Source organism: Ambystoma mexicanum, chromosome 9, assembly GCF_040938575.1.
Source record: "Ambystoma mexicanum isolate Mex_15411 chromosome 9, UKY_AmexF1_1, whole genome shotgun sequence".
Lineage (NCBI taxonomy): Eukaryota > Metazoa > Chordata > Amphibia > Caudata > Ambystomatidae > Ambystoma > Ambystoma mexicanum.
In genome coordinates, this window is record NC_090931.1 from 1247637670 (window position 1) to 1247663706 (window position 26037).

Consider the following 26037-nt stretch of genomic DNA (forward strand, 5'->3'; position numbering starts at 1 on the left):
TTGTCTCTGTTGATGAGGATATGACTATTCCATGACACATCTAGTGCTTATTCACTTTTTTAATGTTCCTTTGGAAAGCAGGGACAAGCTGTCATAGAGGATTCCTTAATGATCAGTAAGCATTGCTGGAAGGTCTGGAAGAAATATTAGATCAAATTGTGTGGCTTATGCCCAGCATTCTTGTGTTGGGTCATGCTAATGCCAAACTGGGTTCTCCATTACATGATAACAATGAAATACTGCTTGAGAAGCAGAGTTGGGCACTCTGGGCGTAATGACAATGAAACTAAAAAGGGACAAAGTGGGAGGGAGGATATGAAATATTCTTTATAGAACAAGACTGAATGGTAGGACCAGGTTTGACTCACCAATGTGATGAAGTTACATGCCTGGAATGTTGTCTGGTGAAAACAACCAAGGCGACTTTGGGGGCCAGTTAATTATTATTATTATTATTATTATTATTATTATTATTATTATTATTATTATTAAATTATTATCTTTATTGTTTTGATTTGTATAAACCTTTACAATTTTACAAGTTGTCTGGTGACAACAAGCAAGGCGACTTTGGGGGCCAGTTAATTAGAAAAACTAGTGATAGAAACTACATTTCTCATACTGCCCCTCAGAAACAGAAACAAAACCAGATCTGGTAAGTGGAATTAGGAACATTAGGATCTTGAAAAAACTCATCAAGCTCACTTGTGACAGGGAAGACACCAGGAAACCTGTCTCAGGGGCCAAACACTGAAATGGTTCAGGTATAACACACCTAAATAGACTGTATCTCCCACAATGCCCTGCTCTCTTAACTGAAAAAGCTAGAATGGACCAGGGAACTTAAATTGTTGCATTGAGGACAGGGGGACCATAGTAAAACCCTCCAAGGACAGGAACCTGGGGGAAACCTAAACACCTCTAGAATGCACCAAACACACCTGTCTTCACATCAGGATATCTTCCACACATGCAGCCCTTGCAGCATCTCCATGCACAAAGTTGTACCGAATTGTCACCATGACCCTTATAGGTTTAACCTAGCCCTTCATCCTTGTTCCGATCATGCGGAAGGCAGAGATTGGTCAATCACAATGCCCACATCCTTTAGGCTCTCAGCGGCAGGCCATCAGCTGTAGTTCCAATCAAGGGGCGTTTAGTATTAGTATATAAGCCAGGTTGACATGTTCAGTGTGGTGACTGACAGGAGCAGGCGGCTCCTGCTTGGAGAATGTTGGAAAGAGAAGACTGCTTAAGAGGAAATATTGGGCACAGACTTTGAAAACTTAAGACTGGAGAGTGCTGCAAAGGGAATCTGAAGAAGAGGCAGCAGGAGAGAAGAGGATGTGATGTCTACACAATACAAGAATGTGGTGAGAGTTAAAGTGGAGAGAAAAGAGGGGAAAAGGGAGGACGTAAAACCAGAAGCAGGGTGGAAGATGGTAGTAGTAGCAGAGGAAAGGAGTGATGAAGTAAAACCATGAGTGGAGGGGAACGGTTTTGTAAAAACAGAGTAAAGAAGGGAGGAAGTAAATCCATGAGTGGTGTGGCATCTGTAGACAAGAGCAGTGGAAAGAAGGGAGGAAATAAACTGTGGAGTTGGAGGAAAGAGTAACATTAGAAGGTTGGATGGAGGAAGTAAGACACATAGGGCCTCATTACAACCCTGGCGGTAGCCGTGCCTGTCACACAGGTACAGCTGCCACTGGAATTGCATTTTTTCTGGCCCTTGCAATTAGGACGTATAGGGCCATTCTGACCTTGGTGGACCCTGTATGTCCCCATTGCCAGGAGCCAGAATTGATTACTGCCCATTCCCATTTGAGCCCCAATGGGCTCCATGGGAAGGGGGAGGTTGGATGCACCAGCACCATTATAAATGGTGCATCCGACATGCTGTGCTCTTGGGTGCCTTTCTGCCCGCCAGGTCCGTCCGGGAACTACTGTACCAGCAAGCTTACCGGTACTGTAGTTCCCGGACTACCAAACTTGTAATGAGACCCGTCATGCAGTGGAAAGTAGTGACAGACCAAGGTGGTAGTAAGGTGACAGCAAAAGCCAGCAGGAGGAAAGGGTAGGCGAGAGAGAGGCAACTTGGTAATGTACGTCTTCAGATGAGGGCAATGAAGAAGACGAGATTTGAAAGAAAAAAAGACGGCTATAGAGAGAAGAAATTGAGATTTTATTAAGAAATTAAAAGGAGCGACGAGGAGCCCAAAGCAGACCAGTCAGCAAGAGATAGGAGATTCCCGAGGTTCAGGAACCTAGACAGCTCTAAGTGACTCATCAGGGAACCTAATAGCCCGGAGAAGAGGTGGGAAGAACAGAGTCAGGAAAGAAGGCTAGTTGTGATTGATCGTTCTGCCTCTCCATTGACTGTCCTCATCACCACCTGTAAGAGAACTCCGAGGGTCCTGTACTGTAAAATATCAAGGACTTACTTAGCCTTGCAGTACTGGGCCCTGGAAAGCCAGCACTTAGCCACTAGGGAGCGAAAGGGCTTGGTATATCGTGAAGCATGTAATAAAATAGAAGCACACCACAAACACAAAGGGAGCAAACTGGGAAAGTGTAAACATGTGTTTGTTTTTTGGGATGATTAGAATGAATGTAGGAAAATGTGTATTTCTTTTTTAATTTTATAATGGTACACAAAAGGGGAAAGGCATAGTAGGAAATATAGTTATGATTTTTATATGGGGATATGTATACATTATAGCACACTTAACAAACGCTAAGACAAAAAAAGACACATACATTGCCAACATAAGCACAATAAACACAAGGAAACTACTCAAAGACCACCACACAAGGTATAATGCTCCACATTTCTGAAACCACTGACCCAAACATCCACACATACTCCAAACCCCCTACACATGAGGGCCTGCCCTGTGTAGTCCTTCCCTCACGGCTTGGCAAAATGTGAAAATGAGCGGCAAATGAGCTAGAGCTTAGAAGGAGGCTTGTACTTCATGTTGGCTATTCTAGGGCTCTGATTGGCTGAACGAACTTCAAGAACGTGCACACGAGAGATCGGATTGGATAGACAAACTCAACAAATAAGCTTGTGATCTTACTAGAAATTGAATGACAAATCATTGGACAAGTCATTGCGCAAGACCCCCAAATATTCCCTGATTTTTCTAGTGATTAGTCAGTGTAAACAACCAGACCCATTCCCTTTGTGTTTTGTTTTTTTTAGTTCTGCTAAGCCCACTCATGAAATACCAATGCCTTTGTTCCAGCGGTGATTACAATTAACAAACAGCTATTGCTGTAAAATAAAAGCCTGAAAGAAGCAGAACATATATTTCGGAAACGGCATGCCCGTGTGAATATAAGAAGGCCACATATTTTGTAGTTGTCACATTTCTGTGTTTAAGTCACATCGTTTAGCACATTTGACTGCACAGAAGATTTCACCGCAGTGTGATTCATAATACTGTTCAATTTCAAAATATGACGACGTTCACTTGTGGCTCAATAGAGATGTTCATTCAAGGATATTCAAGGCCTCAGCTACAGCTATTTGTTGTGTTCTTTTAACTCCACAAGCTCGTACAAATGCAAGACGTTCAAGCATTAAACATGACCATACATGTGTTGTAATGTATGCATTTTACTCAGACAAAAAATAAAGTGAGAGTGGCGTATCAGCTGCCACGTACAGTCCATGGTCCTGTTCCGGCTGAATATGTCTAGAGCGTTTAATGCAAAGGGTTCCCACCACTCACCTGCAGGTCCGGATGTGACGCTCACGACAAATCTCGTGATACATTCGGAATTCTGGTTAGGTACTCGAATGTCGGATTGCACGTTTATATTGGGAAGGACTGAAGATGTTACTGAACATATAATGTTCAGGTAGTAAGAGGCTTATACTGTTTGTGTCCCAAAGACTTCATAGTCCATTGGACCAACTAGGGTTTTCTGCTGGTATCTCCATGGCTGCCCTCTCACCCTTCATGTGCGTTCGCTATAGAGCAGTCAAGGATATCAGAGGTGTACATATCACACTGAAACGGTGTTTATTCTTCACAATACCTCTGGGAATACTCCCTTATTGAAGGGGGCCTCAGAAGATTGCCACGTTAAGCTTTTAATTCATTGATTGTGGTTCATGTGACATCATGCTCCCATAGCACTCAAATCATTGGGGGACCCATCTTTGTTTGAGAAGCCAGTCACTAATGTAATTATGTGTTTATTCCAACAACAGGGGTAAGTATGTTTGGGGCGTTATAATAACATTCATAACAGCTCTAAAAGTGCCAATGTGTTCTACCTACTCACCCTACACATCTACTACTAAGTGCTGCTTGCCAAGCTTAACTGCTGGAATGGACTTCACCTCTGCCGCACAAGACACTGCACACAATCCTGCAATTCAATTGTCCATGGGTTTTTAGATCGGATTATGCTTTTGCGGTCCATTCATCTATTTGCTGACTGTCAATTACATAGCCAACCATGCTGTGATCAGTGTAGGATTCCTTATGACAACAACTTGATGATACTTCCATTTGCCCTCATTCTGACCCTGGCGGAATTCGAAAAACGATGGCGGAAATGTAATACCGCCATCGAATACCGCTCGTTGCGATTATGACCTGTCACCGTAAAGTACGATGCCATTAGCGACACCGTAGTGAACGCCAGCGCTAACTGCACCAAGTACGCGCACGCGCGCCTTGCAAAACCGTAATTTCCGCCATGGCGCACCGGTACGCGAATTCTGACCCTAGCGGACATTTACTTAACGCCATCAAGCATGGCGGAAAGTACCATTCCGCCATGGTGAGAATTACGGCATCGCGAACCAACCGTAAATGGCCCTACTGAGTGCCTGTACTCCACTCCCTGCCCACATTGCACAACTCCTCGTAGGCGCGATGTAGTCACACTATGCAACCAGTGAAATGTACAAGTCACCCATGCATGCCAACGAACAAATGCATGCAGGGGCTCCAAGTGCCTTGTGAGTGGCCATCCATATTTGGCATGTCGCCATTGCCGTACTGATGCAGCACAGGCATGTGAAGGTTCAAGTACACCAAAATGAACTGAAATATTCCATGAGACAAAACAACAATAGTCCCCCATCGCTTGCCACCAGTGTAAATCAACATTCAAAGCAGTATCCTGAGGGAGACTGCACCAGCCCTGTACTCTTGCCAGTAGACAAACCAACCATCAGCATAAGCATGTACCACACAAGTTGGCAGAGTGACTGAGCAGCCAGGCTCATCTCAAGAGGGGCCAATGGGAGCTGTAGGGCACAGATGGCACGAATACAGAAGCAATTCCAATGGACCTGACCTCAGTCTCCCTCCAAGAAACGCACGCAAACACAGGCACCTGTGACCAGCCATTTTACGATAATCCCATCATTCCACCAATCCACCTGGCTGACCGGCATCTGTTGCACAAAAGCTAATCCCCCGCCCCTGAGCATGACATCATAAAAACAGTCATAATGGCAGCCCCTATCCCTGACCTCACTGGGCTTCGTAGGCAAACGCGGCCAGTACAGTACCACACAACTCTACTCAGAAGCCGGAACCCAATGCAGATCAACTCACAATACATCGCGCCACAAATACGAATATGCTACATCACTAGCAAAGAATAACGCTACACGGTTAATATCGGAATATAAATTTAATGCACATCAAAATCACCAAGCCCATACAGCCATTTGCTCATAAACTCCCAAATAATTTTCATTACTGTGGGCTGCATCCGCAATAAATGATCAGCTTCATCTTGTGTGACGCCCTGTTCCTTCATGGTACACAGGGGCTACATTTACGTTCAAAAAGGCAACATGGAAGCGCCTAGAACCGCAGGGCCGTCCCATGAAGTAGGCACTAGTCCAGCTGAAAGGTTGATATGTTGCTCCTAGCCACTAGTACTGCGTAAGGGCATGTGGCCCTTTGGCGATCGTGCCATAAGATCGTAATGGTGCTCCACTGATTAACTCGAAGCTGCAGGTGTCGACTGTAAAAGCCATCTGCAGGAGTGGCGTACAGATGGCAGCGGCAAAAGGGGAGGAGATACCTGTCACCCAAATGAAAAAAAAAATAATAGTATGGGCATCCGAACTTCATATGTATTACTCACTTCATTCAACACACTAAATCTACAACCATATGCATGCTAGCCCACTCAAAAGGATTAATTTCACCGAAAAATCACTTGCGAATCACAACGATATAAATCGAGGTGAATACACTATTACAAACGAGTGTTTGTGTGCATGCGTCTGTTAAAACAGAATCCATTAGATGGGATTAGTAACGTGCATAGACACAAGTGTTTGAAGGCGCGTCGAGACAGGGAGGGTTCAACAAGGGCAGATAGACGATGGTCCCACTATGGCAGCTTTGCATCACATAGCGCAGGGGAAGGGGATAGATTCCAAAAAGCCATGTACATGGCAAACTCACAATAAAATCATCTGTCCATGCATCCATTCATCATTCCCTCAATCCGGTATAAAAACGCCTGAATATTTACTCACATAACATTTGAAATTTCCATTGAGTCTGTGCGTAATGCAGTCTGCAAAATCCACTCTGCTCCTGCCCGGATTTCTAGTGTAGTGAAGTAACATGTATTTGGGGACGTCCTGCCTTATCGTCCACTACGCTATTGCGCATCCCATTCAATTCATATCAATCATTGCATTCTCGTCATGGGCCCTGTCCCAAGGACATTCGGACATTCAACAATAGAACGTTATATTTCCAGTCAAACCTGTGGGCGTCTCCTCGCCGCTAGTTGAAAACCAAAAGCGCTGTCCTTCGAATTCCTCATTTGCAACATCACGTCGAAAAGGCATCACAAATACATCTATGTAGTGCGGATGTGTGTGAAAATGGTAACTGGCTTCAATCACTAATGGGACTCTCCGCCCGTCGGTGAACGTCGGTGCAGTGCTGCATGAGGGTCCACCGTTGATCGAGTACTACATTCCACTGACCCTTCACAAGTTTGTTTGCGACTGCAAATATACTATGTGAAACAATGGGACCATAGCAGAATTAACATATAAACCAATATTTCACTGCCATCGGGATTAAATACATGATTGTAATTGTAAGATGCCATGCGTCAAATTGCAGCGTTGTGTGCGGGACGTGCTCGCCCAAAAGTTATTGCAGCTGGCACAGGTGGAATGAATCACCACAGGTGGAGGCTATACAGCCTGAAAACACATAAATTGCACACCCAAACCCCTCCCACAACCACACCCACTCCAAAATGCTACCGACAGGACTAGGGATGTTGGGCGTGGGGGACCTGATAGCACTGCAAGTACTCCAACTTCAAGAAGAAGACGGACACCAACTACTACAACAACCGGCCGCACAGAGGAGACTCAGGAGGAGGAGGAGGAGGGCAAGGCAGGGGCAGCAAGGCCCACCAGCACAGCCACTACCACCACGCAGGCAGCCCGCAATCCCATGCCTCCGAGCTAATCCGTTCAACCTCACTGCTGAGCAGATCCACACCTTCTACCGTTTGGACCGGGACACCATAACCGCCATTGTCAACATGACACACGCTGACCTTGTCAGCATGATAGATAGCCCAACCGCCATCCCACCCCTACTGAAGGTGGTGTCTGTACTCCACTTCCTGGCCACAGGCACCTACCACCACACAGTCGGACAGTTGCATGGCATTTCACAGCCACTATTGTCACGGACACTATTCCAAGTGCTCGATGCCCTCCTGAAGCACACAGACGACTACATCTCTTTACCACGCTCGGAGCAGGAGCTTACAAACACAAAAGTGGGATTCCATGCACTTGGCGGCATACCGGGTTGCATTGGTGCCATCGACTGCACCCATGTGGAATTGGTTGTCCCACATGCCATGGAGGTCCAGTACCGCAACCGGAAACAATATCATTCTATCAATGTACAAATGGTGTGTGACTCCAAGAGGATCTTTACACATTGTTGTGCCCGATTTCCAGGATCAACCCATGATTCTATGGTCTTGAGGAACTCTACAATACCACGCTACATGGAGCGAGACGCAGGGCACCGATCCTGGCTACTCGGTGAGTCTCATTTAATGCATAAGAATGTGGGGTAGGTGATGCGTCAATGACCTGGCAGGAAGGGGGGGGATGTGTACATAGCAATGTCATTCCACAAACATCCTTCATTGTCCACATACAGGTGATGCCGGGTATCCACTGAAGAGATGGCTCCTTGCACCAATCCGGAACCCACAGAACCAGCATGAGGAGGACTACAACCATGCCCACTCACGTACCCGTGTAGTCATAGAACAGGCATTCGGCCTACTGAAGGCTTGTTTCCGCTGCCTCAGCAGGTCTGGCGGGGCACTCCTGTACCGCCATGAGAAGGTTGCAAAGATGGTCATGGCATGTGTCATGCTACACAACATGTGCGTACGTAGAAATGTGGCCATGCCCCCTGACGCAGAACTGCAAGCACCTGAAGATGGTCATGATGAGGGTGGGGATGTGGCAGCACCTCAAGGAGTCCGCGAGGCACAGGAGGCCCGTGAAATTCGTCAGAATCTCATAGATGCATGCTTCTAGCACTCACGCCTGGTGGCTGTTACATGGACACAGGATTTGTGGCACTGTGTGAGTCTGGAACATGCACAATGTGGACTGTACGCCAAGAAAGGGTTCGTACACGAAGATCAATGTCCACAAATCTCATTGGATGAATATGAAGATATGTATAGCAAATGTGAAATGATATTACACACCCAATCGACCCGCCACCCAAAAAATCCCAACACACCCCCTCCACCCTCCTACCTCCCCCCCGAACACCAGTGTCCAAAGTTGCTCATTGTCAGTGGGCAGACGCTATTGCAAGCCCCCTCTCCGGGTATGAGGGGCACCCCTGCCTGTGGAGCGCAGGTTCCTCCCAGATCTACGTTGGGGGCTGCCCTGGACGGAACTTGCAACGGATGATGTCTCTGCCTGCTCACGTCCATGCATGTCCCTAAGGGTTTGTGAGAGCTCAGTGAGCACATGGCGCACAGCGGCAAGTTCACCACATACGTCTTTGGACGTCGCATGCAGTTCCCCCCTCAGGCTCTCGGTGCTTCTCTCCATTTGTCCCCTCAGGCTCTCGGTGCTTCCCTCCGTTTGTGCCCTTAGTGTCTCTGTACTTCGCTCCATTTCTGCCCTAAGTGTCTCAGTAGATGTTTCAATGGCTGCCTTAGAACCCCCACATTCAGCAGCATGCTCCTTGAGGAGCGTGGCCAGTTGCTGCTGTTGCACAATCATCTGCTCGAGGGACTGTTGCCTCTGCTGGGCCATGCCCATTCGCGGTGGTGTCACAGAGGGGCTGATCACCTCATGTTGCCTTGCCACAGGCCTTGTGGGGGTTGGCCAGTCGTTGTCTTGTGGGTGCCCCTGCGTGGTTTCCTCATGGTGTACGGGATGAAACAAACAGGGGGATTGAGACAGGTCATGGATGGGTCCTACATCGACAGCACCGTTTTCTGTGTCGGAGCATGCTGGCATGAAAGCAGTGTCACCTGTGGTGCTGCTGCCACCAGAAGCAGTGCCTTCTGTGGCATCCATTGGGGGGACCTGTGGTGCTGCTGTTGTGGACATGCTGGCTGCTGGGGTGCCTGTTGAAGTCCCCTCCAGTGTGCTGCCACTTGATTTGTGCTGCTGCCGTGTCTTGATCCGTGCAGCTGAGGTGGAGGGTCTTTGGCCGTTGGTCTTGGCCCTCTTTGCAGGTGTGCTGGTAGGGGTGTCCTGAAGCTCGTCGTTTGAATCGGACCCTGTGGTGGAGTAAAGGAGGGCGAGCGTTATTTATGGGTCTGTGGAAATTGGAATGGCAATGTATCACATGCATTGGGGTGGTACCTGAGGGTGATTTGGGTCAGGGCCTTGGAGGTGGTCTCATTTTTGTGTGGATTGAGGATGCAGTTATTTTGGAGCCTGCAGTTAGGGTGTGCATGCTGCACATGTAGAGGGTGTTTTTAGGATTTTTACTTATTTATGTATTTAATCTGACTTTTAAAGGGCGCTATCATGGCAATGTATGTGGACGTTCACCTGGACATGTGTTTCTATTGCACTATGGGGACACATGGTACTTCACATGATTGGACATTGTGGATTTAGCATTGTTTTATTTGGGCCACCTACCTGATTCTTCGGATGTCTGCACTCCTTTCTCCATCCCTCCGAATCCTCCCCCGGTAGCTGTGGCAATGTTTCGGTTGGCAGAAAGTATGCTCCGGACGCGTATCCGCAAGTCGTCCCATCGCTTTCTGCATTGCTGTGGGTTGCGGGGTGCGGTCCCCACCGCACTTACTCGCCGTGCCACCAGGGCCCATATGGCCTTCTTGTTCGCAAGTGCCGTCCTGGTCATTTGCGTCGAGAAGACGACGGCAGCATTCTCCTGGAGGGTCTCTGTGAGCACGGTGAGTTCCTCATGAGAGAAGTGGACCTGCCGCTTGCGATCGCATGCTTTTTTAGCAACTTTTCCCATATTTATTTTTTTGACTGGGGTGGCTAACGGGTTGGGATGTGTCTCAGGGTCGGATTTGTAATGGTTGTGTTGGGATTCTGATTTTATAGGTGTACGGCGTGCTGTTTCCCGTTCCGGCCCCATGTTTTTACTTCCGTTTCCGTATATTTACGGTGACCGTAATTTGCGCTGACCGCTCATTACGGTGACCGCTAAGATGGGTGGCGGAATTGCACCTAGGGCGGCGTACGACGGTGGTAAGGGACGTTTTGGGGTCATTTCCGCCATCGCGGACTTTGCACTTCCGCCATGGCGTGATGCTCGTGCCCGATGGGTCAGAATTAGCCGCACTTTGCTCCATCGTGCAATGGCGGAAACGCTATTTACGCTATGGCGGTCATGTCAGTTACTTTCCGCCAGGGTCGTAATGAGGGCCATTCAGTCGCAGGTCATATTGTAAGAGGATTCAATTCAGCACTACAGCCAAGTTAACGCCTAGTCTAGAATACTGAATGAAAACCCTTATTGATATATCTTTAGGTCCAGTTCATGCGTTCTGGATGACTACCCTTGTATAACACCCCTCTCTTGGAATCCCCCTGACCCCACTGAGCCAAGAAGTAATTCTGTTTTGCAAGTTTAAAAGGTTTATTTGATAAATTAAAATATATATCACACTTTTTAATAAATTAATAATTGAATATCACACTTAATCTGATATGGTAAATATTAACAACGGAGAATCTGGCACTAGCACACTTCTTTAATCACTAATGAGTTGACATGAAATGGATAAGGTAGCACACTGGTAAATAGGAACAAAAGTATAATGTGGTAGAGGATGCTTTATGTAGGCTCAGGTGGATGCAATATTCAATGAATGCAGTACAGAAAATACGCAATATGATTTCAACCAAACAATGTAATCACTTTTCTCTGGCTACTCCCCTCCCCCCCTTGATGCAAGGCAAGGAAATGGAAGGAAAACACACAGTTCTCAGAAATGCAATCAACTGTAATCCAGTTCAATCCAGCAAGCTTAAACAGAAGTTTGAAAACACAGGCAAATGCTTTGATAGGTGCTAGCAATGAATGAGAAATATGCTGGAAACGCTCTTAATTCCCTTTTAGAGGTTCAGGATGAGTGGTATCTAGTTAATATTAGTCCAGGCTCACACTAGCAATGATGCAGGGATAGTTAGCAGGTTAAACGAATTTCTGGCAAATGAAATCAGGCAGCAGCAGTTTTTTTACATGTGAAGAAATTGCAAATCGCGGCAAAATTCGCGGATGCGCCGAGCGCTATTACAAAGGAACCGCAAGGACTATCTCTACCGTTTTGGGGTCCTAGGAAAGCCTGGGATCTCAGCTTCCAAATGAAAGTTATTGCAAGTCTCTAGCCCAAACGGTTGCGGAGATATGAGTAATTTAGTAAAGGTCGTTTTTGGTTTTGTAAATTTTAAACGCACACTTTTTCAAAATGACAAATTTTACTAGAAATGACAGGTGACAGATAGGAGGCAGTTCTACTTAGGTTAAATAGATTGAATTAGATGAATTTAAACTAAGAGATGTGTTCTGAGTTTTGCTAAGTACTCACAAGAGATTTTGAACAGGAAAGCGACTTGGTCACGATCTTCAGTCTGGTCAGGTCTTTCCGGATTCTGCTCACAGCGCCTGGTCTGGTCTCGGCTAGGCACAGCACTGCTTTCTCTCTGGTCTGGTCTCTGCTAGGCACAGCACTGCTTTCTCTCTGGTCTGGTCTCTGCTAGGCACAGCACTGCTTTCTCTCTGGTCTGGTCTCTGCTCTGGATAGATTGAAGTCTCTAGTTTGGCTTTCTGGAGTTTGATGGAGGTAAGTATGGATTTTTCCGGCAGGGCTTCCAGCGGCAGATGAAATTGAATGTCTCTATGTGTCCTGACTCTCTGCTTTTATCTGTTTCTTGAGAATGGGTGTGTGTGTTGCATCACTAGACTTGCCCCTCTCATTCGTCATTGGTCAGGCTTCCATTCCTCCGCTTGATTGGCAAACTGAACTGTGAGTCAGATTGATGTCATTTTATGATCTCTTGAAACAACCTCCCTTATCATCTGTGCACCCAAATATATATATGATCAAAATCCATACTTCAGAGTTACACAGTTGTTTGAAATTACATATACATGGTGTGGCTGAATTTAGCCATGTCTATGTCCAAATCTGCTCATTCTCGGAGCTTGCATTCAAAGAGTGTACATAATTGACTTTTTAACTACTTTTTCAATTTCCGACATGGACCCAACTTTACATACATGTGTGCAGGGGGTAGGGACATTAACTGATGAAGTTTCAGATTTTTAACATGCACACATTTAGAGTAATATCCACTTTTCCGCTAAAACCCCCCTGAACATACCACCGGTTCCTACCACGTCTTAAACTGTGGGCAGAAAAATCACAAGAATTATGGTATCATTTATAAAATTTTCACATGTCCGCACTATGAATTATCCCCCTTTTTATAAAACCATATCCTTGCTGCAGGGGTGTGTCTTTTCAGGTCACATGGTACAGAAACCAGTCTTTCCAGTTTCTGCCAAGCCAGCTTGCTTCTCACAGGCAGTGCCCCTCCCAGCTTCTCCAGGAGGAAGCCACTTTTTACGACGTCTGTAATAAAAACCTTTGCCTGAGTGGAGAGGGCTTTGTTCACTCTCTGGCAGAGCACAGGAAATTCAATTATCAGATAGATGGCATATCCTTAGTGTGGGCAGCAAAAGGAACATTGGCCTGGGAACATAGTTGTGACTCAAGTTTCACTCCTGATGGGATCCGTTGCTAGGCAAAATCAAGTTCCTTAAGCCAGACCTTCAGCTAACTTTTTGTTGCTTTTAAAATAACTTGTAATTTTACACATGCAGCTAGAATGCTGATTCTAAGTGCAAAACTATGACATTTCAACAGTTACAAAGGCATGTGACACCAAACATAGGTCACTCATTTAATTTAACATTTTCGATTTTGGTGGTTTTAAATCCAGTTGCAGTTAGGCTTAAGCTGCTGACTCCATAGCATTTTTGTTATAAGCATTGTTTTTGGGCTCTTCATTTCCCAGATTTTGTAGGCACACAAAACTCCATTCTGCCAAATGTCTGCTGGTGTTCAGTGAATATTTTGCACATGTTGCAAGGTTTGAAATAGGCATTTTGCTTGCCTTCAGAAAAACACACAGTGGGTTTTAAAACGCCGGCTTTTGGATAGTGGTGAGTACTGGTACTGCACCCATTTTTGGGATTTTCTTGGATTAATGCATTCTAAACAGGAATGGTTCTTACATGGTAGTAAATCCTTGCTTAACATTGTTTTGATGGGGCTCCTTACAGTAAGATGGTTATGTGGAACCCCACAAAAAGGGTTGAATCTTTAAAGTGGTCCAATGAGTCACGATTTCAGCAACTTTTTGACATCAGTAAAAGTGGATTTTGTTAACAAAGACCTTTCTTTACCCTGGTGGGTGGCAAGTTAGGTAACCATTTTGGTGTGCGCACAACTGCGCAGCTTTCCTGGATTTCGGCGCACATGTGGGTTTTCCGCCATCTTGAATTTCCTAAGCCCACAGCACCAAATGTTGTAGCAGGGTAGCTTAAACGTGGGTCAGGACACCCTACAAGCCCCCCCACGTGACTGCACTTTGAGTTTGGGTCGATGGGGAGTCGCGTGCCCAAGGGTTTTGACCCACGCACCGGTCTGTCCGCATAATCTTCTTCCTCTTCTGTAGATGGCACAGTTCAGCATCTTCTTCTCCATCCGGTCAGATCGATCAGTTCTCCTCGCCGGTCCTGATGGGAAGATTGGGCGGGACCCCGGGCCCGTTGTGTCTTTGCTCCCGGTCTCCGGATCGTCCTTCTTGGTCATCCTTCATGGTTTCATCTCTCCTAGGATGATAAAGGAAGAGCGGCAATATCTACTCATAGACGATTTTTTTTGTCCACCACTGTTGAGATAGTGGGGCAGCATATGCATTTCATCGTAACGAAATATTACATTCTTATTTTGAAAAAAAAAAACAGCATCACTAGAGACAGTTTCATGTAAATCACAATATTTTAGAGACTAGATGTGGTAGGTTTTATGATTGGAACTGAATTAGTCTGATACAGTACCCGCTAGGATTCCAGAGGATTCCTCCAGTTGTTGCAGAGTGTGCCTGGGATGGCAACATTTCAACTGGTTTATGTGGACCCACTTGTCTTCCCCCTCTGCCGAACCACCTTTGGGGATGCGGATCTTGTAGGCCACAGGGGAGATCTTATCGACGATCTCAAAGGGTCCCTTCCATGTAGGCAAAAATTTGCGCTGCTTGGCCTGGTTCCTTTGGAAGTTGTATAGATAGACCCGGTCTCCCACCTGATATTCCTTCCTGGAAGTTTTCAGGTCATAATGGGTCTTCATGCTATCAGTCGATCTTTCTAGATTCCGCTGAGCATAAGCAAAAGCATGTTGGAGGTGTTTCCTTAAATTCTCTACATACTCATGAGTAGTGGAGGCATTTATCAGTGTCTGCTCTTGGGTCCTGTAGAGCAAATGCTGCGGAAGCACCATCTTGCGCCCAGTCATCAACTCAAATGGTGACATTTTGGTTGCAGATGAAGGGGTAGATCTGATGGCCATTAGGACCAGAGGTAATCGGATATCCCAACTTGGCCCAGAATCTGCCACAAACTTCTTTAATATGCTCACAATTGTCCGGTTATATCTCTCTACTGCCCCAGAAGAAGCTGGCCGGTAAGCAATATGCAGCTTTCTCTTGACCCCCAGTATCTCCCACATCTTTGTCATTACCTCACTGGTGAAGTGGCTACCTCTGTCTGACTCAATCCTTTGAGGTAGACCAAAACGGGAAAAGATGTGGTTAATCATCAAGGCAGCTGCAGTTTCTGCCTTGCAATTTGGGGCTGGGAGACATTCCACCCACTTGGTAAACAAGCATGTCACAGTCAACATGTACTTATTCCCCCTAGCCGAGCGAATCACAGGGCCTACAAAGTCGATTTGTAAATCTGACCATGGCAGTGTCATTCCCCTCTTTTGTAAAGGCGCCCGGTGTGTGAGGGATGATGGCTGAAATTGTGCACACACAAGGCAACCCTTCAGGTACTGGTCGAGGTCCTGCCCCATGTGTGGCCAGTATGCAACCTCTCTTAAGATTTCCAATGTTGTGTGAAACCCCCTATGACCGGCAGTGGCCGCATCATGGGCGTGACTTAACATCAGGCTTCGGAATGAGGTAGGAACCACCCACTGATCGTGGCCAGCTTTGGATTTCCTTACCAACAAACCGTCTTGGATCCGGAACATTTTGGGACATTTCATCAACACTCTTAGGTCCTCTTTCCCAATGTAATCGGTATCCGTCAGGGGAAAGTTCTCAGGGTCCTCAAGGTGCTGGTAAAATTTACCAATTATTGGATCCCCCTTCTGAGCAGTAATCAAATCAGCATCAGGGGTCTCCTTACTCCATTGTGCAATTGAGAGGTCGTTGTGAGCATTTGTCTGGGACCTAGTGATGGCAGTGACCTGGATTTCCCCCAACAGGGACTCAATCTCAATTAGATCCCCTTGGATGGCCCCGGTTTTGGCCAGCTGATCAGCTAAGTCATTCCCAGTTTTGTCTGGTCCCTCTACTTTGGAATGACCCTTGATCTTCTTCCAATAGATGGTCATCCCATTCGAGGTGACCAGATCATCAATGTTTTGGATCAACTTCCCATGTTTCAAGGGTTTGTTGTTAGCACATACCATGCCTCTGGTCTTCCAATTAACCAGGTGCTCCACGAACCCGTTCCGTACATAATCCGAATCTGTGATTATGACCAGTTCGTGGAGTTGATGCTGGACAGCAGTGAGGATGGCCTGATGCACAGCCATCAATTCTGCCACCTGACTACTTCGGGGACCAATTTTGTATCCAGCGGAGGGTTCTGGGGACTCATTCACCCATGCATTCCCTACGCCGGCCACCAGTTCTTTCTCCCCGTTGTTGTCGACATGGTAAGAGCATCCATCCACATACACAGTGGGCATTCCCTCACACTTGTCTTCTTCAAAGACTTTGTGGGGGGAATTAAGGTATGCCTCCATGTTGTCCTTTATTTTTAGACTTTCGTCCTCGAGACAGTTTTCTCTGGCACAATCATGCAAGTCAGCCAGACCTTGCGCGAGGGGACTCTTCTTGTTTTGGCCATATCTGACCTCCACAGGAAAGCCTTGCATTGACAGAATCCAGGAAGTAATTCGGGAATTACTCACATTTCCGGCCCGGATTCTGTCACTTTGGAGATATTGCAGAGGCTGGTGTGGAGTCTCCACTATGATGTGTTCCCCCTGGATAAACGGGCGGTAATTCTTCAATGCCCACACCGTTGCCAGGAGTGCCTTCTCACAATCGTTGAATTTTTCCTCCACAGAGGATAAAGTTTTGCTCGCATAGGAGATTACTTTATTGACCTTGTCATGCTTTTGATATAATACTGCCGTCAAGCACGTATTAGAGAACCCCGTCTCCAGGAAGAACTCCTTGTTTCTGACAGGGTAAGCTAGGCAAGGCGCTTGTGAGAGGCTTCTTTTGAGTTGTTTTACTGCCTCGGCTTGTTCTGGACCCCATTCCCACTTGACCCCCCCCTTCAGGAGATGAATCAGGGGTCTGGTGATCTCTGCCTAGCCCTCAATGAACTTTCTGCTGTAATTAGTCAGTCCAAGGAGGCTCCTTAGTTCCCGCAGAGTTGTGGGGTCTTTCAGTTTCTGAAGTGCTTCCACTTTCTTTTCCTGGGGACAGAGACCCTGAGGAGTAATCTCATGCCCCAAGAAATTAACACGGGTTCTACACCACTGTGCTTTCTGAAAGGAAAGTTTTGCTCCGGCGGCCCTCAACTGTGTCAGAACATAACGGATCTCTGCTATGTGTTCCTCCACAGATGAACTTTTGATGAGGACATCATCTACATAAGCCAGGTTACCCCTCGTACCCAGGTCGGGCATGGCCTTATGTAGGAAAATATTGAACTCATTACCGGAGTTAAGGTATCCGAAGGGAGTCCGGGTCCATGTGTACTGCTGGCCCCCAAAGGTAAAAGCCAGCTTGTATTGGTCCTCCCTACTGACAGGCACGGTCCAGTATCCATTGGTCAGGTCTATTGCAGTGAATACCTGTGACCCCTGAATCTGGGCCAGCCCTTGGTCAATGTAGGGAAGAGGCCATCGGGAAGTGTGGACCCGTTTGTTGAGCTCCCTGAGGTCAGCGCAGAGTCTCCACTGGCCGTTTGGCTTCAATATTCCCAGCACCGGATTATTGAAGGTGCTGTGGACTGGACGGATTATTCCCCGGGACTCAAGGTTCTTAATTATTTCAGTAAGGGACTCCATTGATGCGAGAGGCAAGCGATATTGCTTCACAAACACTGGAGTCATGCCAGGGTCCGTGGGGATTGTTGTGGTGTGGATGTCGGTGCGACCACAGTCATATGAGTCTACCGCAAAGAGATCTTGGAAATCCAAGAAAACTTGTTTCAACTTTTGCTTTTGTTCCAGAGTCACACAGGCATCAGCTAGGTTGACTCTCTCTTCCACCATCTGCCTGAAGCCTGGAAAGACTTCTGGTTTGGCTATCTCCGCGGCCTCCTCCAGCTGGGTGGAGAAGTCCCTGGTCAGAGTGCTGATTTGGACCGGAGGCTTCAGGTGGGAAAGGCAGCCCTCATGGACCTGGAAGATCACCTCATCCCTCCTGAAGTCACACGTCACATCTTCCTTACCATAGGGGCAGGAAGTGTACACCAGGAAGTTCCCCCCATGCCGGGTGAAAATCCTGTCTGGTGTTGTATTGTCCTCACTGTCACTGTCAACACAGTCCTTGGGGATTGGTCCTAACAGTTCATTTACAAGATCAATGGAGAAATGTCGGTCATCAACCGCCATTCCAATAATGGTGCCTGCGGCTAGAGTAATACTCTTTAAGTCGCTGTTATCCACCTCTATTGGAATGGTGTCATGTTCTATGTTGACTAATGGAGTTGGGTTTACCCCCAACCCTTGCTGTTGGAGAGAAGCATTTAGATGTATGTAAGCATCAGGGTTTTTCAACTCTTGTCCCCTTTTTACTTTCACTTCCAGGGAGAATTGTCGGGTCCTTTCTGGGATGGTGACTTCCTCTTTGACCTGAATTTCAACTGCATAAGGTAGCAATTGAGCTGACCTAAATGCTTTTTCTGGATCATCAAAGCCCATGGGATTATCCGCTAATCGGGACCAAGCTTTGAAGTTTATTAGGTCCAAACTAATGGCAAAGCGATTGAGAATGTCACTGCCTAAGTAAAAGGCGGCAGTGACGTCTCGCACGACCCAACAATTATGGACTATGCTCTTGTTGCCAATGGAGATTTTGAGCATACACCTGCTTGGCAGGAGATGTTTTGAATTGGGTGCTTCCAGGTCCATTTCCCATTTGTCTATCAGTTTGAAGATGGGAATGGCTGGATCTTTTGGAAGTTGGCGAAACATGGCTTCGCTGATGAAGCTCTTACCGTTGTTCACACACACTCGAGCGAGAACCGAGTCCTTCCCATCATTTAACTGAACAGGGATGAACAACTGCTCTCCAATTTGCTGAATATCAGCCAGGCTTTGAGCTGATTTCACATCTTTCTGGACCATAGGAGTGGGAGTTCCTGATTGTGGATTAGTATAGAATTTCAGAGTGTTTCCTTCCAGCGTGGAATACCACTTTAGACTGGAAGGAAGGTTGATTTTCAGAAATAGAGAGGACCCCCCATCACCAGTCTGTTGTCCTACTGCTATTACTGTCACGTCTGGAATTTGGCTATTCTGGAAGTGAAATTCTACTTGGTCAGATTTTTGTTCAACCATGTGGCATGTGCCGTTTAAACTAACATGGTTGACGCTCTGTTTTAATTTTATTGGTCGGCTAGTCTGGGTCCAGAGGACCTTGTTTACACAATCTATTAGGGGTGACAACCTTCTCAGGAGGTCATTCCCTAGTAAACAAGGGGTGCCCTCTGGGGTCACAACTATGACCGGGTGTTTCAACTTATGTCGCCCGATCTTAATGTCCAAGTCTGCCGTCCCCTCGACGGGAATTTCCTTCCCGTCAAAGTTCTGCAGTTGTCCAGGAAGAGAGGTGAGAGGAATTTGGTAATTCTCTCCCCTTCCTGCATTCAGTTCGTCAAAGGCCCTTCTGGACAGAAGGGTAGCTTGAGATCCAGTGTCCACCAGTGCCGAGATTGTACCCTGCCCCTGTACTTGTACCGGTGCATAATATCTTCCCTCCTTCTCCTCAAGGGGGCACAGATAATGTACATTTTTGGACAACTGGTGGGCTAACTTTCTGGTTTTGGACATCGCTAGCGAAGAGATTTGGGCAGAATTCTGTGGAGAGTCTTGGGAATCTGAAAGAAAAAGTTGGCAACTGGAGATCAGAGCCATTGTGGGTTCCCCTGGTTCCGGTTCTGGGCTGCCCCCCCCTTTTTGGAGGCAGTCCCCAGGATGGGTTTGAACCAGGGGATTTTTTCGCTGTTGGTTCTGGGATGAGATGGTGGGCGGCGGTAGCTCAGTCTCCACATCTCCCCAGTCTGGATTTTCATCCCTAAGGACCCATTTTTCTTTGGGAGGAGTTCCCCCCTCTCTGAAGGAGAAGATCCTTTTCCCAGGATCCTCTGAGGATCCCTCTCCCTCAAATTGGAAGATCTGTACCTCCTCCTCAAACTGAGTCTGTTTGGGTCTTTTGTTTCTCCTACCCCCCCTCTGCTCCTTAGGAGGCAGACTTTCAGGGGCAAGAGATTTTGTTTCCGGTTCCTGGGTTTCCAGGGGCTGTTTACAAGTGAGGAAGGAAGCTTCCTCCAAGGCTTTACACCCCCCTTCCCTTTGTGCCTCCTCCCTGGGAACCGGTGATTTATCGGGGTGCTGCCCCCGTCATTGTTCTGGAGCACCAGGTCCAGAGTTGGGTGCGTTCTGCGCCGGCATGCTGATCTGAGGGTTCTGCTGTGCCCTCAGTATATGACCCATATCCCGCGCCATGTTTTGAACCTGGCGCTCTAACTGGGAAACCCGCTCAGGCTGATACGGGGCCCTGTTTTCTCCCCTGGGCTGATCCCGGGAAGGGTAGCTGTCCCTCCTCTGGTAGTACCCCTGGTTGGGAAGATTTTGGTACCCCTCCACCATTGGCCTCCCCTCTCCCGGATTCAGTGGTCTGGGCTCAGGGAATTGAGGAAAGAAGGATGGATGATTTTGGGGTTGGAAGTCGGGTGGATATCTGGGGAAAAAGTTCTGCCCAGGGTTTGGTAAATTTCTGCCCTCCTGTGGGAAGTTTGGAGGGAAGTTCCCTGGGTTAGGTGCTTGGCTGGATCCCCCCCCTTGGGCTGGAGGAGTCCACACATAACCCAGGATGGGTCTGTTACCTTTGTAGCGAGGACTTACATAGTCAGGAGAGCGAGGGACCCCATTTGTGGGGCTGCCTCCCTGGCTCCCTGTCTGCGACTGGCCCGAGGACCTTCTGGGCCTAGCATTATTAGGTGCAGGTAGGTTTTTAGGCCCCCCCATCTCCAAATCCAAAACGGGGGTGACCTTTACCTCTGCCACCTTGGCAGCAGCAGGGGTGCTGTTGGCTTTGGGGTTTTTCTGGGCATTGTTTTTATTTTCTATGGGCTTCTGCACCTCATAGATGCGGGTAGCCTGTTCAATGACCCAGTCTAAAGATCTTTTCTCGTGAAAATCCCTCACGAGCTGGGTCATGATATATTTGGGCAAGGCATGGAAAAACGTGTTTATAAATTCACGGCTATCCGTGCGCACCCTTCTTGTGGTCTGTGCAAAAGCCCGCTTTAACTCCTGCACAAATTCTTGTGGGGCCTGATCCTCCCCACATTGCAAATTGTAGGCTGCCTTGCGAGCCTCTTGAGGATTTCTGTGAACAGAAAAATGTTTCAGGATGGCCGCCTTATAGGTGGACCATCTTAAATGATTTTGGTCCTCCAGCCCCGCAAAGAAACTGGAGTATTCCGGGGAGAAGGTCCACTTTACATATTGAATGCAGCTTTGGCTGTCCTTCAAATGGAAAGTCTCCATCATTTGTTCAAACAACTCTAAGTGCTCCCAAACAGAATACTTAGCGTTCTTATGGTAAGGCGTGATGACGCTCCTGATCGCCTTAATCTGCTTTAAGGGGTCCTTGAGCAAGGCCCTTTTTGCCTTATTGGCCTTTTTGGTTCGGGTAACCCTTGTCCATTCTTCGTCGGACTCAGAGGCACTGCTCCCAGAGGTTCCCGTCTGTTCTTCCAGGTTTTCCCGGATTCTGCGAGCCTGGGAATGGCTGGCAGAATGTGGGGACCTGGTCTCCTGTGTCCTGCGCAGTTCAGAGGAGTCTTCAGATTCCTCCTTGCTGTCAGGATTTGATGGGTACCCCCTCCACTGACCTAACTGGGCAGAGGTTTTCAGGATGCCCTTAATGGGCCTACTCTCCTGGGGTTCCCCACTGAACTGTATTGTACTTGGGTGCCCATACCCGGATGCCCACCCCTCCATTCCTGGATGGTACTGGCCTATGAGCCCCATGCTTCTGGCTGGATAGTAATCTGCCATCCCTGTGGCCCTGTGCTCATGTGCGCCAGGGGACATGGGGGTGGCAGAGTCCAGGGACTGAGAGGTATGAGGGCCTCTGGTACTAGGGCTCCTGAGGTTATGCTCCGGAGTTTCCATTTCCCAGCGAACCTCATCTCTATCCGCCCCTGCTCCCTGTTGCAATGCAAGAGCCTGCATTTGTGCCTTCAGTTCCTCAGTTAAGGCCTTACTCGACTCTATCAGTCTCTCCTGCATCGCTACCTGCTGTTGGAGCCTATCATTGTGTTGACAGAGGGCCTCATTTTCCCTCTGTGCTTCCTGGTTGGTCCTGGAGAACTGGGCCAGTCTTTGCTGCAGGAGGGTTACCTCCTGAGCTGTGTCCCTATTGGCCTGCTCCTTTCTTGCTAGAGCATCCTCCACCCTCCTGGTGTGCTCTAGCAAGTTCTGGTTTTATTTTTGGAGGTCACCCAGTCCCTGGTGGGCCAGGTGATTTTCTTCCATTTTCCTTTTTAAATGGCAGACTTCCTGGCCTAAGGCGTCTCTTTCCTGACTAAGAGCCTGCATTTGTGCCGCCAGGTCGTCCCTTTGCCTTTGGAAGGCACCAGCTTTCTGGCGCTCCTGATCAAACTCTGCCTGGGTATCCAGGTCTTTCAGGATCAGTTTATTGCTCTCCTCTTTCTCTCTGTCTAGTTGGATTTGCAGGGTGGCTACCTGCTCTGTGCATGCCCTGTTGAAATTGATCTGTTGCTCCAGCTTTTTCTGGCTCTGCAGTAAGGAGTCCAAACTGTCTTGGTGCTCCTTCTGCAGGGCCAGAAATCTAGTATCCTGTTCTGACTTTTCCTTTTGCAGCACATCCATATCCTCCTTTATTTTAGTAATGTACAGTCTGCTGTCATTTTCTGACTCCTGGCTCCTCTGCAGCCTCTGCTCAGAAGAGTCCAGATCAGATTGGACCTTCTGTAATGCCATCTGTTGCCTATTTGCCAGATTTTGGCTTTCAGCACATCTATCCTGCATGTCTCCCATATATAGGTACAGGTATGCTGCTATCCTGGCGATCTTATTGTGTTCCTCTTTGGCTTTAGGAGCCATATATAGTTCACTCAGGGCCACATGTAAGGGACCCTGATCTCTATATATATCTGACCCTGTTTCAGTGACCTGTTGTGTGATGGCCTGCAACCACACATCCTGGCCCTGTTCGGTCCATTCACCTCTCACAAATAGCTTATGCAAGAGGTGCTCTCTGGCTATTTTCATGTCTACTAAGGTCGTCATTCTAGAGATTGGTCTCTGTCCTGACTTACAGAAGTTAGTATTTTATTTTTGCAGAACAGAACTTTTCTTGGAGTGTCCCTTTTGAGGAATGCTTCACAGCGTAATGCAGCGTGGTGATCCGACCGGGTGTATGTATCCCGTCAGTTAGCACACTGTATTAAGCTGCACAACTGGTAAATCTAACCCAACGTCTCGGCTCGAGCCCCCACTTTGTAAGAGGATTCAATTCAGCACTACAGCCAAGTTAACGCCTAGTCTAGAATACTGAATGAAAACCCTTATTGATATATCTTTAGGTCCAGTTCATGCGTTCTGGATGACTACCCTTGTATAACACCCCTCTCTTGGAATCCCCCTGACCCCACTGAGCCAAGAAGTAATTCTGTTTTGCAAGTTTAAAAGGTTTATTTGATAAATTAAAATATATATCACACTTTTTAATAAATTAATAATTGAATATCACACTTAATCTGATATGGTAAATATTAACAACGGAGAATCTGGCACTAGCACACTTCTTTAATCACTAATGAGTTGACATGAAATGGATAAGGTAGCACACTGGTAAATAGGAACAAAAGTATAATGTGGTAGAGGATGCTTTATGTAGGCTCAGGTGGATGCAATATTCAATGAATGCAGTACAGAAAATACGCAATATGATTTCAACCAAACAATGTAATCACTTTTCTCTGGCTACTCCCCTCCCCCCCTTGATGCAAGGCAAGGAAATGGAAGGAAAACACACAGTTCTCAGAAATGCAATCAACTGTAATCCAGTTCAATCCAGCAAGCTTAAACAGAAGTTTGAAAACACAGGCAAATGCTTTGATAGGTGCTAGCAATGAATGAGAAATATGCTGGAAACGCTCTTAATTCCCTTTTAGAGGTTCAGGATGAGTGGTATCTAGTTAATATTAGTCCAGGCTCACACTAGCAATGATGCAGGGATAGTTAGCAGGTTAAACGAATTTCTGGCAAATGAAATCAGGCAGCAGCAGTTTTTTTACATGTGAAGAAATTGCAAATCGCGGCAAAATTCGCGGATGCGCCGAGCGCTATTACAAAGGAACCACAAGGACTATCTCTACCGGTTTGGGGTCCTAGGAAAGCCTGGGATCTCAGCTTCCAAATGAAAGTTATTGCAAGTCTCTAGCCCAAACGGTTGCGGAGATATGAGTAATTTAGTAAAGGTCGTTTTTGGTTTTGTAAATTTTAAACGCACACTTTTTCAAAATGACAAATTTTACTAGAAATGACAGGTGACAGATAGGAGGCAGTTCTACTTAGGTTAAATAGATTGAATTAGATGAATTTAAACTAAGAGATGTGTTCTGAGTTTTGCTAAGTACTCACAAGAGATTTTGAACAGGAAAGCGACTTGGTCACGATCTTCAGTCTGGTCAGGTCTTTCCGGATTCTGCTCACAGCGCCTGGTCTGGTCTCGGCTAGGCACAGCACTGCTTTCTCTCTGGTCTGGTCTCTGCTAGGCACAGCACTGCTTTCTCTCTGGTCTGGTCTCTGCTAGGCACAGCACTGCTTTCTCTCTGGTCTGGTCTCTGCTCTGGATAGATTGAAGTCTCTAGTTTGGCTTTCTGGAGTTTGATGGAGGTAAGTATGGATTTTTCCGGCAGGGCTTCCAGCGGCAGATGAAATTGAATGTCTCTATGTGTCCTGACTCTCTGCTTTTATCTGTTTCTTGAGAATGGGTGTGTGTGTTGCATCACTAGACTTGCCCCTCTCATTCGTCATTGGTCAGGCTTCCATTCCTCCGCTTGATTGGCAAACTGAACTGTGAGTCAGATTGATGTCATTTTATGATCTCTTGAAACAACCTCCCTTATCATCTGTGCACCCAAATATATATATGATCAAAATCCATACTTCAGAGTTACACAGTTGTTTGAAATTACATATACATGGTGTGGCTGAATTTAGCCATGTCTATGTCCAAATCTGCTCATTCTCGGAGCTTGCATTCAAAGAGTGTACATAATTGACTTTTTAACTGCTTTTTCAATTTCCGACATGGACCCAACTTTACATACATGTGTGCAGGGGGTAGGGACATTAACTGATGAAGTTTCAGATTTTTAACATGCACACATTTAGAGTAATATCCACTTTTCCGCTAAAACCCCCCTGAACATACCACCGGTTCCTACCACGTCTTAAACTGTGGGCAGAAAAATCACAAGAATTATGGTATCATTTATAAAATTTTCACATGTCCGCACTATGAATTATCCCCCTTTTTATAAAACCATATCCTTGCTGCAGGGGTGTGTCTTTTCAGGTCACATGGTACAGAAACCAGTCTTTCCAGTTTCTGCCAAGCCAGCTTGCTTCTCACAGGCAGTGCCCCTCCCAGCTTCTCCAGGAGGAAGCCACTTTTTACGACGTCTGTAATAAAAACCTTTGCCTGAGTGGAGAGGACTTTGTTCACTCTCTGGCAGAGCACAGGAAATTCAATTATCAGATAGATGGCATATCCTTAGTGTGGGCAGCAAAAGGAACATTGGCCTGGGAACATAGTTGTGACTCAAGTTTCACTCCTGATGGGATCCGTTGCTAGGCAAAATCAAGTTCCTTAAGCCAGACCTTCAGCTAACTTTTTGTTGCTTTTAAAATAACTTGTAATTTTACACATGCAGCTAGAAT

General features: G+C 46.8%; 1 protein-coding gene across 2 annotated transcripts in view; it reads left to right on the plus strand.

Moving 5' to 3' along the window:
• DPP10 (dipeptidyl peptidase like 10) overlaps positions 1 to 26037 on the plus strand; it is a 1813461-nt gene that overhangs the window by 308536 nt on the left and 1478888 nt on the right. The gene's annotated exons all lie outside the window — the stretch shown is intronic.